This window comes from Aquila chrysaetos, chromosome 25 (assembly GCF_900496995.4).
Source record: "Aquila chrysaetos chrysaetos chromosome 25, bAquChr1.4, whole genome shotgun sequence".
Lineage (NCBI taxonomy): Eukaryota > Metazoa > Chordata > Aves > Accipitriformes > Accipitridae > Aquila > Aquila chrysaetos.
Window position 1 is genome coordinate 2,745,861 of NC_044028.1, and position 13,400 is coordinate 2,759,260.

Sequence of the window (13,400 nt, forward strand, 5' to 3'; positions counted from 1 at the left end):
GTGTCTGAGAGATGCAGACATTTTCATGTCTTGTGCTCCTGACTCTAATCAGTCCATAGCCTATGGAAGTGCATGGGCAAAGTAAAGCTTTCAAAATTTTTGTAGTAAGTCCAAAATGTTATTACATCCTTCTACACCTCAGTATCTCTCTCAAGAAAAAGCTCTGTGCTGACAAATAATGCCAGGAGGGGAACAGTCATGTAGGGATGTACCAACTCAGTTTGCAACCTTAAATCCTTATTAGGGATTAGCTCTCTGGCCAAAACCTGTTGCCTGAGGATTACTAATAGACAAATAGATTTTCAAAGGGTGCCCAAGTCAGCTCATATCATCTGGACTTTGTCCATAGTCAGCCAAACCCTAAAGCACTAGTTCTCATGAGTTTTAGGTGGCTCAGGAAGAAGCACAGCAGGACAAAAGCCCACATGAAATACATCAGTTACTCTTTCTCCCAGGAGGTCACCAGTTGCTCCAAACCCATTTGCCTGATGTCCCAAACCTATTTGCTTTGCCAGAGCTCTAGGCTAGACTGAGCATTGGTCCCCTCCACAGGATGTTTCTTATGCTCTTGTGCAAAATTCCCTTAAAAAAAGCCGTAACAAGTGGCTCCCTGAACATATTACACAAATTATGTTTTTATCGATTACAAAGCAGCACTGGCTCAAAAGGACACTCCCATGACACTCCATATGCAAGTATGTCACATAATTCTTTTATATTTATCAACTTCCATCTTCAAACTAGTTAGATTTTTGCTTCATTAATCACATTAAAAGGCTGTTCCTGAACCTCACGCCTCTGATGGTTAGAATTACACTTCTGATTTCCATCTTAATTTATTTATAGGCAGCTGATTCACGTTGCCACATAAGTAATACTAGAAATATAAAAATAAAAAATGATATTTAACAATCTGTCTAGACTGAGGACAGAGGATGAGTCAAAAATCCCTATATTATTGTTAACTAAGCATATGATGGTATATTTTACTAATAGAAATTTGCATTTCAAAAGCAGATGAGCAGCCAATATAGATGTTAATTTACTGAAGCCAAAACACTTCTCAGTAAGGTCATGTACAATTTGTAGTCCAATGGCAACAGAAAATATTGCAGTTAAACCCTGCTTTTGCAAAAGGCCTGGCTTTCCTTTGAGGGCTCGGCTCTCTGCGCTAGCTGGTGAGTGCTCGGGCTCTGGGACTGCCTGTGCAAGCTGAGCCAACCCTCCTGCCATCTCTGCCTCCTTGGACACTCACAGCTCCAAGGCATCAAAGTTCCATCGTATCACTATTCTTCATAGCACGAGTAGAAATCAGAAAGCCACTGATTTCATCCAAAGGTATCTGGACCTTTATCTGCCAAGCTTTTTGCCTTGAAGAGGCCAGAAGTTGCCATAGGTGGGGCTTCTTTATTCATATGCTTACAAGAACAGATCAGCTCTTATTGTATAGCAATAAAATCCATCTTCCTTGCAGAATAAAGTTCATGTTAAAGCCAAATTCCAGATGCACAGAAACTCCTTCTATTGTCTCCAGGGGATATTGTCCATCCCAGCAACTTGAAAGCCAAAAGGCTACATCTGAAACTATTTAATCTTCAAAAAAATCTGCCTTCCACAAGAATATGCCTATTTGCAGCTATGAGAAGATAGTTATTTGTTAGTGTTTCCTAGCAATGGCATAAGCTAGAAATGTTGAAGAATTTTATTCCACAAAGACACATTTGAGAGGGTATCTTATCCCTCTCCTCTAGAGGAGGGAATGCAGTATAAAACTGCATAGCTCCCTTGCTTCGCCAGCACTAATAAGTTGTAATCAAGCTATCATCATCCATGTGATTCAAAGGGTTTCTTGTTATTTGAACTTCCCCAGGGAATGGTTGACTTCTTGCACTGTTCTGCCATGTCATGGTCCCACCTGCAGCTGTGCCCCCTCCATGTGCCTCCGCTTACCAGTCAGCCACAAACCAGCGCAGCTCCGGATGGCTCCTTAAACCAGGATTGGACCTGGCACAGCTCATTGTACTGGAGCAGGTTAAAAGCTGGTGATGCCCAGCAAGGGCTGGTGATGGCCAGGCACCAGTTCATCTGGATCTGGAAGAAAACATCACCGCGTTCGTGTTCCCTTTGTTGAGATGATGTACCAGCAAAGACTTCCTCTGTGCATGATTTCTGAAGCGTATGATCTTTGCAGGGAAATGCTGGCCCTTTGCACTGCTGGGAGTAACTGTCTTTGCTGCTTGGCCGTATCTCCTTGCAGAGCTCGGTCAGGTGGCTCAGCTGCAGCTTGGGACGCGCACATCCTCATGGGCCATTTCAGAGTCCAGGGAAGCACACAAGGGATGAAGGCGGCTGCTGTGCTGCATGGCCATGCTGCAGGTTGCAGGGGCTTAGGAAACCCAATTTTTTCCAAGCCAGCACAGCCAGGCTTATCCTTCTGCTCGGATTGCCTTAGCACCTCCACTGTTGCTTAAAACCTTTAGTGCTTTGCCCGCTGTGCCTAGCCAGGTGGCTTCCCACCTACCCAACGTGCCACTGTCTTGTTTATAGCGGTCACGGGCTCCGCACCTCCCTTTTGGCTTGTCACACTTGCACGGGAGGAGGCAGGGAACGGCTGCCAAGGCCGAGCGCGCAGCCAGCATATAGCCACTGCCTCCAGTGCTGGCACCCGGACAGGCGCTGGGACTGACACCCACCTCCCCACGGGCCCCTGGGTGGGAGCGCTGCCTTGCAATGCCTTGCGCGGCGAAGGGCTTGTCTCCGTTGCTGGCAATACCGTGGTCACCTGGCCCGCAGGCATGAGTCTCAAAGCTGGCACCCTGCTGCTGGAAAGACTGGAGCATCTCACACATGCCGCATTTTTTCCCTTGGTGCGTGTATGTATCAATAATATGGCATATGTTTCTTTTTTGTTTGATAACGAGACATCAAAAGATGTATATTGATTTATTGCCTACAGAAATGCACACTGTAATATGGCTGCAAAATCCCACTGAATCTGCTAAGTCAATAGCTTCAGCCCCTTTGCAATGAGCAAATGGAGAAGGCTGTGAATTAATAACTTCCCTGACCTCCAGCCTCTGCGAGGCTGAACAGCCAATGGAGGAGTTAATCCAGTAATCCATTTCAGCATCTGGAAGGCAGCACACACCCTGCCTGAGCCTGGACCTACAAAAAAAAGTGAAAAGAAGGAAAAGCAAACAAATCTTAGGGCTGGGGAAGGGAGGAGTGAAATAGAGGAGGAGAGGGAAGGATTGCAACCTGACAAAGAAAGCGGCAGGCTCATTTGCAGTCCCTGGCTGCATGATGCCTTCATCTTGCAAAAGAGGTTTGGGGCTTTATTTGTTCCGCCAGGATCAGCTGGGCTTTGTGAGCACTCACTGCTGGTTTTTTGCATTGCTCAGTGCTCAGGGGAAACTAAAGCTTCTTGTAGTGACCTCAGCCTGAATTGCTTCTCGCCTCCGCAGTGAAGTCCCTGACCTTTTCCTGCCAGCTCAGCCAAGGGCACTGAGATGCTCCCGCCCATCCTGGGACCTCGGAGCGCTTCGGCAGGCACACAACTGCTGCTGATTTGGGAATTCTGCTTTCATACACTATTCTCAGTCACTTTATTACTTTACCAGACTCTAACTAATCAGCTTGAAATTTCCTCTGTAACATTTAAATTAAAAAAAAAAAAAGGAAGAAAGAAACTAGCTGAAATATTCCAGCTGCTCAAAAAAGAGAAGAGAGGTTAAAAAATACATTCTATTCCTCATTTTAGAAGCAAGGCAATGGTTTGCTTTGCTGTGAACACTAGCAGTCCAGCTTTCAAATCCCAGTGTGAGGCTCAGAGGGGGTCAAGGATTTGCTACTCTCCCCCTGTGAAATTGGCCTGTGTTGGGACAGAGCATGAGCTGCTGGCAGACAGCTCTGCGCCGGGCTGGAGCACTCCCGACAGGCACCAATTTTGCTCTTTTAAGTTGCACCTTTCAGACAAGCCATTGCTGGGACACGAATAGACACTGCTCCCACTGCACTGCACATTAAAGCATTTGGGGGGGGGGGGGATGGGCCATCACCTTTTTGGGGTGACTTCCAACAGGATGCTTGGAAATTGTGGAATAGCTGCTATTACCTCTTCATAAAGCCATCTGCTGAGCATACACAAATGTGAGCTGGTGAATTCAATATCATAGATTTTATTAAAAATCCAGTCAGTATATGGAGTTGGACAGAAGCTGTTAACAGCATGAATGGACTTTCGGTAGCAGACAGAGCCCAGCTGCTTTAAGGAAGACCCACTCCACGTGCTGGGTATCAACTTATTTTATTTTGATTTTGGATTACAGTGCTCTTTAATTAAAGGTCCTGACTTTATAATCCAATCAATCTAGATAAATAACAACTCTCTTTTGCAGATAAAGTTGTAGGCTTATCACTCCCCAACAGCCATATTTTAAAGACCATCCATAAAATTACACAGCAAATCAGCTTACGTAGCACCTGGTCACCGCAGCTGCGTGCAGGCAGAGCTCTGCACTTGTGCTGACAACCACATTTCAGTGACATCGTGCCATCCTGGACATATGTTCTGCCCAGCCCTTCTCCTATTACCACCATAACAAAGTTACTGCTTCCTCAGCAGTATTGCTCTCTAGTACTCGTCCCATTCATCCCACGAAACCTCTAGCTCAGAGTTATTGTAATTATAAGGGGGAGGTTACAGTGCTGGAGGATGAAATGTAATGCAATTAGTCAACTATTTTACCCATTCTTCACCTTTTCGTGCCAAATAGCTTTGTTCTAATGAAGGGTATCAAACAACCATTTCATTGTGATTTAATTGAGCAGTTCCTTGTGCCACAGAGACATCAAGGAACCGTTATGGGAGTGCTTTTCAGGGATCAGTGGAAAATGCAGCATAGTGGATTAGCATACATATCTGTAAGGGATGAATCGTGCCAGTCCTACCTTTAATGCCTGGTTGTTTGCATGAGCCTTGCTAGACTCAGCTTCCCTCCAGTCTATGTAAAAGCTTAGAGCCCACTACAAAAGCAGCAGGGGGGGATGCAACACCCTTTCCTTGGGCTGGTTAGGGTCAATGGGTGCAGAGGGACAGTCAGGATAGGAGCCACGGTGCTGAGAGAGACTCTGAAGCAATTTGTCCAATATAATGCAAAGAGCTTAGGACTGATCCCAGACCTTGTTACCACTCTCGCATGTGAGTAACTCTTTTCCCACACCTTGCAAAACTGCATTTTCTCAATACAGCTTTGCAATGAATTTGGCAGAGGTGAAAGCAAGGGCATGTCGGGCAGCCGTGACAGTGCTGAGTATGAAGCTCCAGAGGGTATCCGTAGCGCTGAGACAAAAAGCTTGTGCAGACCTATCTAAGTTAAACTTGCCCCCAGATAGCACCGCTGTCTCATTTCCTGGAATATATTACCTAGACATAGCTGACAAAAATAAACAGAGGAAAAAAGACCATTCTGTAATACAATCAAACCTCAATTACCCATTTGTTTTTGTCCTTTAAAAGAGCTAATAACATGGTAATTGGTGGAGATATCTCCAGGGCTCCATAAGTGAAAGCAAGAGAGAGATTTTCCCACCATGAAAGAGAGGCATATATTTCTAAAAAAGACAAGGAGGTATTACCCAAATTAAAGTAACCCATATAGATTTCTCCTTGATGTCCAAACCAGTGAAACCTTGTTCCTTTGAGTGTTGGCTTTTAATGGCTCAGAGATTTTTGGTGTGATTGTGGTAGAAAAGCATCCCTGGAATTCACTTCTTCGCAAGGAAGGATCCAAGCCCACTGGACATATCAAGGGTCAAAAATACATGGAAAATATTTCTCCACTATAGCTATTCTTGCTTACGTGGTATCTAGCTTTGCCCCATGACACACCAAAGTGGCAAGCACTGTTTTCATGTCCCAAACCCTGCAAAGTGAAGAGCCAAGCAAGTGGAGAATATTCCGCTAAAGCACATTATGTCTTTTAAAATAATGTCCCTTTGTCCTTTGTACCCCTACTCCTGTCATCAAATTTGTATTCAAATTCACTTGCTTTAATAACCAGCCATTGTCACCCAAAAGGCACATAAAATTTTGGGGCACAAATAGCAAAATTGCTTTCATCTTTTACAAAATGCCCAAAGCAGACTCTGATTTTTTGAAATATCTGTTCATTTACTGAGCCTTATTTTATTTAATTGTCACATCTCTAGCTGGGGTCCAAAAAATAAAGAAACATCCTGAAAATGGGTCCTAAAGTTCAGTTCTTGCATTGGTTGGAGTGTGGCTTGGTGCTTCTTCTTTTGGCTCTCCAAGACTGAAGGACTCCAAGGGGAGAGACGACAAACTGTAGATGCATGGGGCAGCAATCCTGAGAGTCAAGGTTAGGTGCCCAAATTCCAGCAAGCATCTCTGAGTCTTAGTCTTAAAAACATTTCACAAAATCACAGCCTAAAATTGTGGAGGGCTTGAATAATCCCCTCCACCACCAAATGTGTCTGTGAAGCACTTCTGGATCTCACTTTGCCCCGTTGTGGGTGTCCTTGCTCGGCTCTGCGGGAACTTCCATCAGGCAGCGCTGTACTGGCTCGTCGGAAGCCCCTGTGGGCTCGCACCGGTGGGTGCTGGCCTCCACAGCACCCACGTCCACGCTGCTGAGTCCAAGAGGATGGTCTGCTCTCTCATGGAGAAAAGCAGGAGTGCAAAGGGCCAGCATCACAGGCTCTGCCTGAGCTGTCCTCCACTTTATTGTCTTGCAGTGCCAGTGCCAGGAAGATCCTGAGGTACATGGGAAGCATAAACTTTTAGTTGTCCATTATCTTGCACATCAATTAATATTATTTAGAGCCTGACCTATGCTGGTTTTATCCTTTGCAAAGTACTTATCGTTTCTTCAGGATCCAGGAGCTATAGAACAGTAAATTATCATTTTATTGAAGTGATTGGCTTTATCCTAAAGCAGGTTCTTAAAGAACAGGCTTTAAAGGTTAAACTCTGTGCCAGGGTAATATGTACATCACATTCCCGGGTGCCTTTTGTGTTTAAAAATCGACAGTTTCCATCTGTGAAAAGAGGAATTTAGACATGCTGATACTCTGACATTTAAATGTGAGCAGTGGAAGATAAACACAGTTTGACATAAAGTAAATGGGGTGATATTAGGGAAAATTAAATTTCAAATATTCATGCTCCTGCTTCTACCTGCTGCGGTACTGTGTACCAGAAGGAGCATTACCGTGCATTAACACTGTCACGTCTCTGGAGTGCGTTACAGCAGGTCGGCACAACACATCCATGAACGTGATCTTTTCAAAGCAAAGGCCATAAGCTTGTTCAGAACCTTTTCTGGTTAGTGATGAGTCTTACATCCCTACTTTTCAGCTAGCAAAGCTAGGCTCAGAAGAGATTTAGGATGCAGGTCTCTGCCATGATCTCAGCTGCAAATAATTTTACAGTAGTTCTCGATGTGCAAGGAGCAACACGCACAACTTTTAGCACTAAGCTTCCCTGCTCCAGCCTGCGCCTGTACCTGCAACCCAAGCAGGTCGCTGTCTAGACATGGACACCCGCTGTGCCATTCTCCAGCCACGTGAAAGTGCAGGTCTGAGTGGTGGTGAATATCTTAGTGGGCTGGCTGTGATGGGCTGTGGGCATAAGCAAAGTCTGTAGGGAGACGTAGTACCTTATCTCCTTAAAAAAGAGGGGGTTCCTTCACTTGCTATAGCAGTTTCTGTGTTAAATAGTATTACTACAAGTGAAATACAAGCACAGAAAGATGTAAAATGTGCTAAAAAAGTTGAGCTAGTGAAAGCAAACAGTAAAGTGGTAAGGGGATAGCTAGATACAACATCCCTTTGAAGTAGTTCCAGTCCGGTCTGATTTTGGTGTTGAGACTGTCTTGTACCCAGGCGACCTTGAACTAACCCAGGAAAACTTGCATTCATGAATATTTTTTAAATCTCTGGCCCCTTCGGTAACCTGATCCCACACGCAACTGTGTGTGACAATATAGCTCTTTGGGATCTTGTCTGACTTTCTCCCTTCAAAGCCCCAAGGGTGTGTAGGCAGGTTAAATAATGCAAAAGCAGCTGTAATTACACTGTGCAGTTTCTTTGGAAACATTTGAAAATTATTAGCACGTTGTTCTTTTTTTGTTCTTTTTTTTTTTTTCCTGGCCTCTTTTTTAAGGGGTCTAGAACAAATCTAATGGTTTAATGAGATATATGACAACATACAACACGAAAGAGATTTTTAGTGACTTTCATTACCCAAACTCAATTAGAGGAGTGTAATCAGCAAGTCCCCTGCCGTGAGAAGTGCAGAATGGAACCTTGGCAAGATGGGACAGATGCAAGAAGACAGACTCATTGCAAAACAAGCACAGAGATACTCACTGTACTAGTGAATGCCAAAACATAGATTGCAGCATTAGCAGCTTCTTTCTGCTGTTTTCTTGCTCTAAGATGGATAATTAAACATAAATAGTGTCTCAATCTATTCTTATAAAAATTATTAATTTAATGTTAGAGAAAGTCCTTTGTTTGCTTTTTTCTTGGGAGAGGGAGGAAGGGAAATAAAGCCTTGTTCAGCTTTTTTCTTCTTGCTTTTGGTCCCACTGTAAGATATTCTTGGATTTTACTGTGTGGTGTCATATCAGTGCCTGGGACTAACGTAGTGCTGTTGATGCTTGGCACAGGAGTTTAATGAAATCTATGAAATCTCGGTCTGCTGTGGCTGGTTCACACACCTAGTACTGGTCCCAGGCTTAATGCTTGGAGGAGAGGAACCATGTTGGGTCGTTACATACTCCTCCATTTCTGATCTTGCCAGTGTTGTCCACTGCAAGCTACTAAAACCAAAACACATGTTCATTTATCCAACTGAAGCACAGAGCCCACATGTTGCAGTAACTGAGGGCACAGAAAAAAACCCATAGATTTGCAGAAAGAGTGTCACAAGCATTTCTATGGCAGGTCTAGGAACTCACAGCTCAAGAGAGTGAGCAAGGGTAGCTTTAAACCACCTCTGCCCCTCTTCCTCTATTCCTGTGTCTCTTGTGCCTATTCACGTAACACATCCTGAATAATAACAGGTGGGCAAACCATGTATCTAAAGCTCAGATGATCTCAAAGACAACCGTTTCCAGCAGTTCTGCGGTTTCAGCTGGCTGGCCAGTCATGCACACCCACGCTGACCCTCCAGCGTCTCTTCTCGAAGCGCTTTTCACATCAAATCCCCTGCAAGGGGCTCTCAGCAGCTGGTTTCCACCCTCCTTCCTCTCCTCTCCCCCGTGGCCATGCCCAGCCTGTGGGATGATGCTCTCCTGGCCTATTGTTCAGATGCATGGCTTCTTTTGACTCTTTTCCATTAGGCAAGGCAGGGATGGAGGCCCTGTGTTCCCCTCTTTCCAGTCCCATCCCCATCAGTGTGGGTGAGCTGCCTGCCAGCTCCTATGCTCCAGTTTCGTCTCTGCTCTCACAGATGTACCGCAGCCTCTTGGACAGTGCACGTTCTGCCATTGCTTTGTTTGGCTATTTGGTGGCTGGAGCTGTGCCTGCTCAGCTGCGTGCTGGCCGCAGATCCAAGGCTCTGTCGTAGCAGGCAGCCTGCCTGGCCTGGCCTGTTTTACCTATTGTTAACTCGTGTCCTCTCCATCTTTCCTCCGCTGGATTTTAGCAGACAGCCCCCTCTGGAGAAGCAGCCAGCACCCGGCTTTCCTGCCCATCAATCCTTTTAGCAGGCTCCTGTCTTGTGCTATGAGGGATGCATTGCAACGATCCCACGATACAAGAAGGATTCCCCGTCAGTCGCCCGTCTTTACATCTGATTCAGCCGTGTCAGTTCCTTGTGAGCACCTGGAGAAGGCATCAAACCCCCACCTCCTCCAGACCCATTTCAATGCTGCTACAGCCCATTGCCTGCTATGGAGTACGCTTCCAAAAACAGGGCTGCCCAGGGCTCCCAGGGTTCTGGGAATGCCGGCATCGGGCTGTATGAGAGGGGCAGGACTGAGGGTCGTTAAAGGGGTTGTGCCAGTGCATTGGGTCAGACGACAGCTAGAGCCCCCTGCGCATCCCCTTGCATGGCAAGCAAGAGCCCACATTACCAGGCTGCCAGATCTGTGCTTTCTCACAGCGGTTCTCCCAGGCAGCCCCTTGTCCTGCAGGTCTCTGCTCCACCAGGCACTGAGAGAGCTGTGCAAGAGCAAGGGAGAGGCACCGCGACAGGGGATGATACTGGGGGACATCCCCTCCCCTGCCTGTGAAACTGGAGAGCTGAGTTTTGGTAGGCTGTTTTCATTCGTTAGACACTCTGAACTATTTTGCTGTCTGAATATGGCTGGACACTGATGCCTGTCCAGACAGTACAGTCTCCAATTTTTCTCTGGCACACCTCTCTCATAAATCTAACTCTGTTCGTGAATGAAGAGCAATACACTACTGCTAACAGAGGTAACCAGGTAAAGTACTTTGAAGAGGCATATGATGAGTGAATTCCCCTGAACAGCTCAGTCAGTGACAGCTATACACACCGGCCCACACTCAGATATACTACAGTTTTACTCATTTTCAAGGATAATCTCCATTAGCAAAATGCATTCATGTCTACAGCATAAATTCTTTTAGTGGGAACATGTCAGTCTGCAGTCAGACAGCTTTGCTGGCTTCTGCAGGATTGGCTCAAGCACCTTCACAAATGGGAGTGAACAGACATCGATTTAAACATGTCCTTGCATTATTGCAGGAGGGCAATAACACAACATCATGTTGTTTGCCACCACTTCCAAGGAGCAGAGTGTAATCCCTACTAAAAAATCACTGCTTGTCACTGGGGTGGGGGAGAAAGAACTGGCAGCTGCTGGGAAAAAAATGGCTATTACTTTCTGATCCATTTACATCTGGAGATTCCTTAAATGGTGTAGATTTAATTTTGCCCAAATGAGGAAAGCACATGCAGGTTACAGGAGAGACAGATAACTATTAATTTAAAATTCCAGGCAAGACTTTTGCTTTTATTACCCTCATTATATTTTAAAGACATAACCAACAGCATATGCAAATTAGCACCTTAGATTATTATCAGGGAAAACCCTACTGCATATATAAGTGCACAAACGTGACTTAGCAGCAGGCACACTAAGGATATTGTACTTGGTCACCGACATCCATTTAAAGGCTTCCAGATCACTGAATTGGTTTCATGGGGCTGACTGTAACTGGAGTTTGGCTGAGTTGTACTGTCAAAGTGACCTCAGGGCTCACTGTTGTTGAAGGGGGCAATTCTGGTGCTCCCTCTGTCCCCGTTCTCTTCCCTCATTGCTGCCTACAGGCTCCTGCCTCTGCTACAGATCAGACTCTTCACTGGAAAAGCCAGTTAAGTTTTCTGCCAGTTTAGTGAGCTGAACCAGCTCAGTGAAAGGTCTCAGGAGCACCGGGCCAGGCATAAGAGGAAGATGCCAGAGCTTCCCTTGGCAGCAATGAGATATTAGATCAGCTCAGTCATGATATCAAACGAAGTCTTTCTGTCTCAGTTCTGGGGTTTAATCACCTGTGCAAACACACAGGCCTCTGTGTCCCTAGCCTGCACCTTGCAATGCCCCTGCCCACAGGGCATGTGGACTTGTAGGAAAGTGCAAACTGAAAGCATGAAGACACACACACAAGGAGTTTTAGCCCTGCAGAAGTGCCTTACAAAGCATCCTGCATTCCCTAAAAGAAGTGACTTCAACTTTATCCCGTAATGTTCCCCGACAAGATAATTTAGTCATCTTAGCGAGCATGACATCCATCCCAGCACTCACCCAGCATCCTGGGTTCATCTGACACAGCAGTCTTCCTTCAGGATGTCTAATTCAATAAGTAACAACACAGGAGAGTGGTTGCTACAGAATAAGATGGTAAACTCAGCAATGCTGACAGATACATCAAGACAAAGGGGATTCTTGATGGAAAAGCTGAATATCAGCTGTGCTATGCAGGTTTTTCAGTAAATTATTATTATTTTTCAAAAATTTTACTATAGAACAAATAATACTAGAACAATCTATTTCCATTAAATTCAGTAATAGTCTCACTGGCTTTTGGAATTTTGCAAATTGTTCTAGTGGAATTGCATTAATTAATGCACAAAGAACAATATACAGAAATAATAGGCAGGCTATTCCTCAATAAGTATCATATCATTAAAGCATTGTGATAGAAAGGTCTGCCCAACATTGTGGCTGAGGTGCCAAAGGTTAAAAGCTGCAAATGCTGGTCCCAAGTGCAGGATGTTGGGTAAGCTATCTGGGGACAGAAAGGAGATGAATTGGGTACTTAGGTCTTTTGCTAGCATGTGAGGTGTTTTTTGGATAATATAAATAAAGTGTATTCCTATGACATCTATTATTCATCTATCTACAGGAAATACTGGGATAAAACTGGTGAAATAAATAAAAATCTCCCTGCAAGATATCATTCCAACTCAGTGAATGTCATTAGTTTTCCTGGGATTAAACAGAGAGCAGCTCCCAAGACCCTGTCCCTGCAGACCTAGCATGGACCATGCAGGTTGACTACAAGGCAGGCTGCTCCCACAGAGAGCCTAAACCAGGGTAGCCCCTATGCAGCAGAATATTAGCAGGTGAAATACTCAGTGAATGTCCTTCAGCTCAGCTCTGAGCAAGTGCTGCTCATGAAGGCACTGCTCACGAAGCTGGTGGTTTAGCAGAACACCCAGCATCTGCTCACTGGCACTGATTGCTGCACAATGACATCTATCTTAAGAGGCAGCAGGAAATTTATCTCCCAGCACCTCATCAAATCAAGTGTAATTCCTGACCATTTGCCAAATGGGAGCGATAACTGTGCTAAGTGCCTTGCAGCAGAGTCTTCTCTGAATCACGTGTGTGGATCATGCGCTCCTGTCGGCCCCTGTTATATATGACTTGATTAAGCTCTTGCATAGAGGAGCTCTGCTGACCTGCTGAGAAAGGTCAGAGCTGTCTCTATTACACTATAGACATTTTCTGCACATGGCACATTAACTTCCTGGATATTAAGTAGCTGTATCATGCCTTCAGGTTGCCAAACACAGGCCACTTGGTTCCTGTTAGCTAATTTCCCCTGGGCTTTGTGATCTAGAAGAATTTGGTACTTTTCCTTTTTCAGCCACTCAAAACCATCTCTCTCCTATCGTACGGGGCTTTTCCCAGAAGTCTTAAGGTGGGGGAAGCTCAATAATAACCTCTTTCAAATACTCCTACGGCCAATCTGTAAGTTGTCTGCTTCTCATCCTTTATTCCTGAAAGGGCCTGAAGACAGTCGGTCCATCCCAGCCTTTGCATTCAGGGACTGCAAGGCCAATCTGGATAATGGGGGAGGGAAAAAACTTCATCTACCAAGACAGCTGTGCTTTAGCTGCA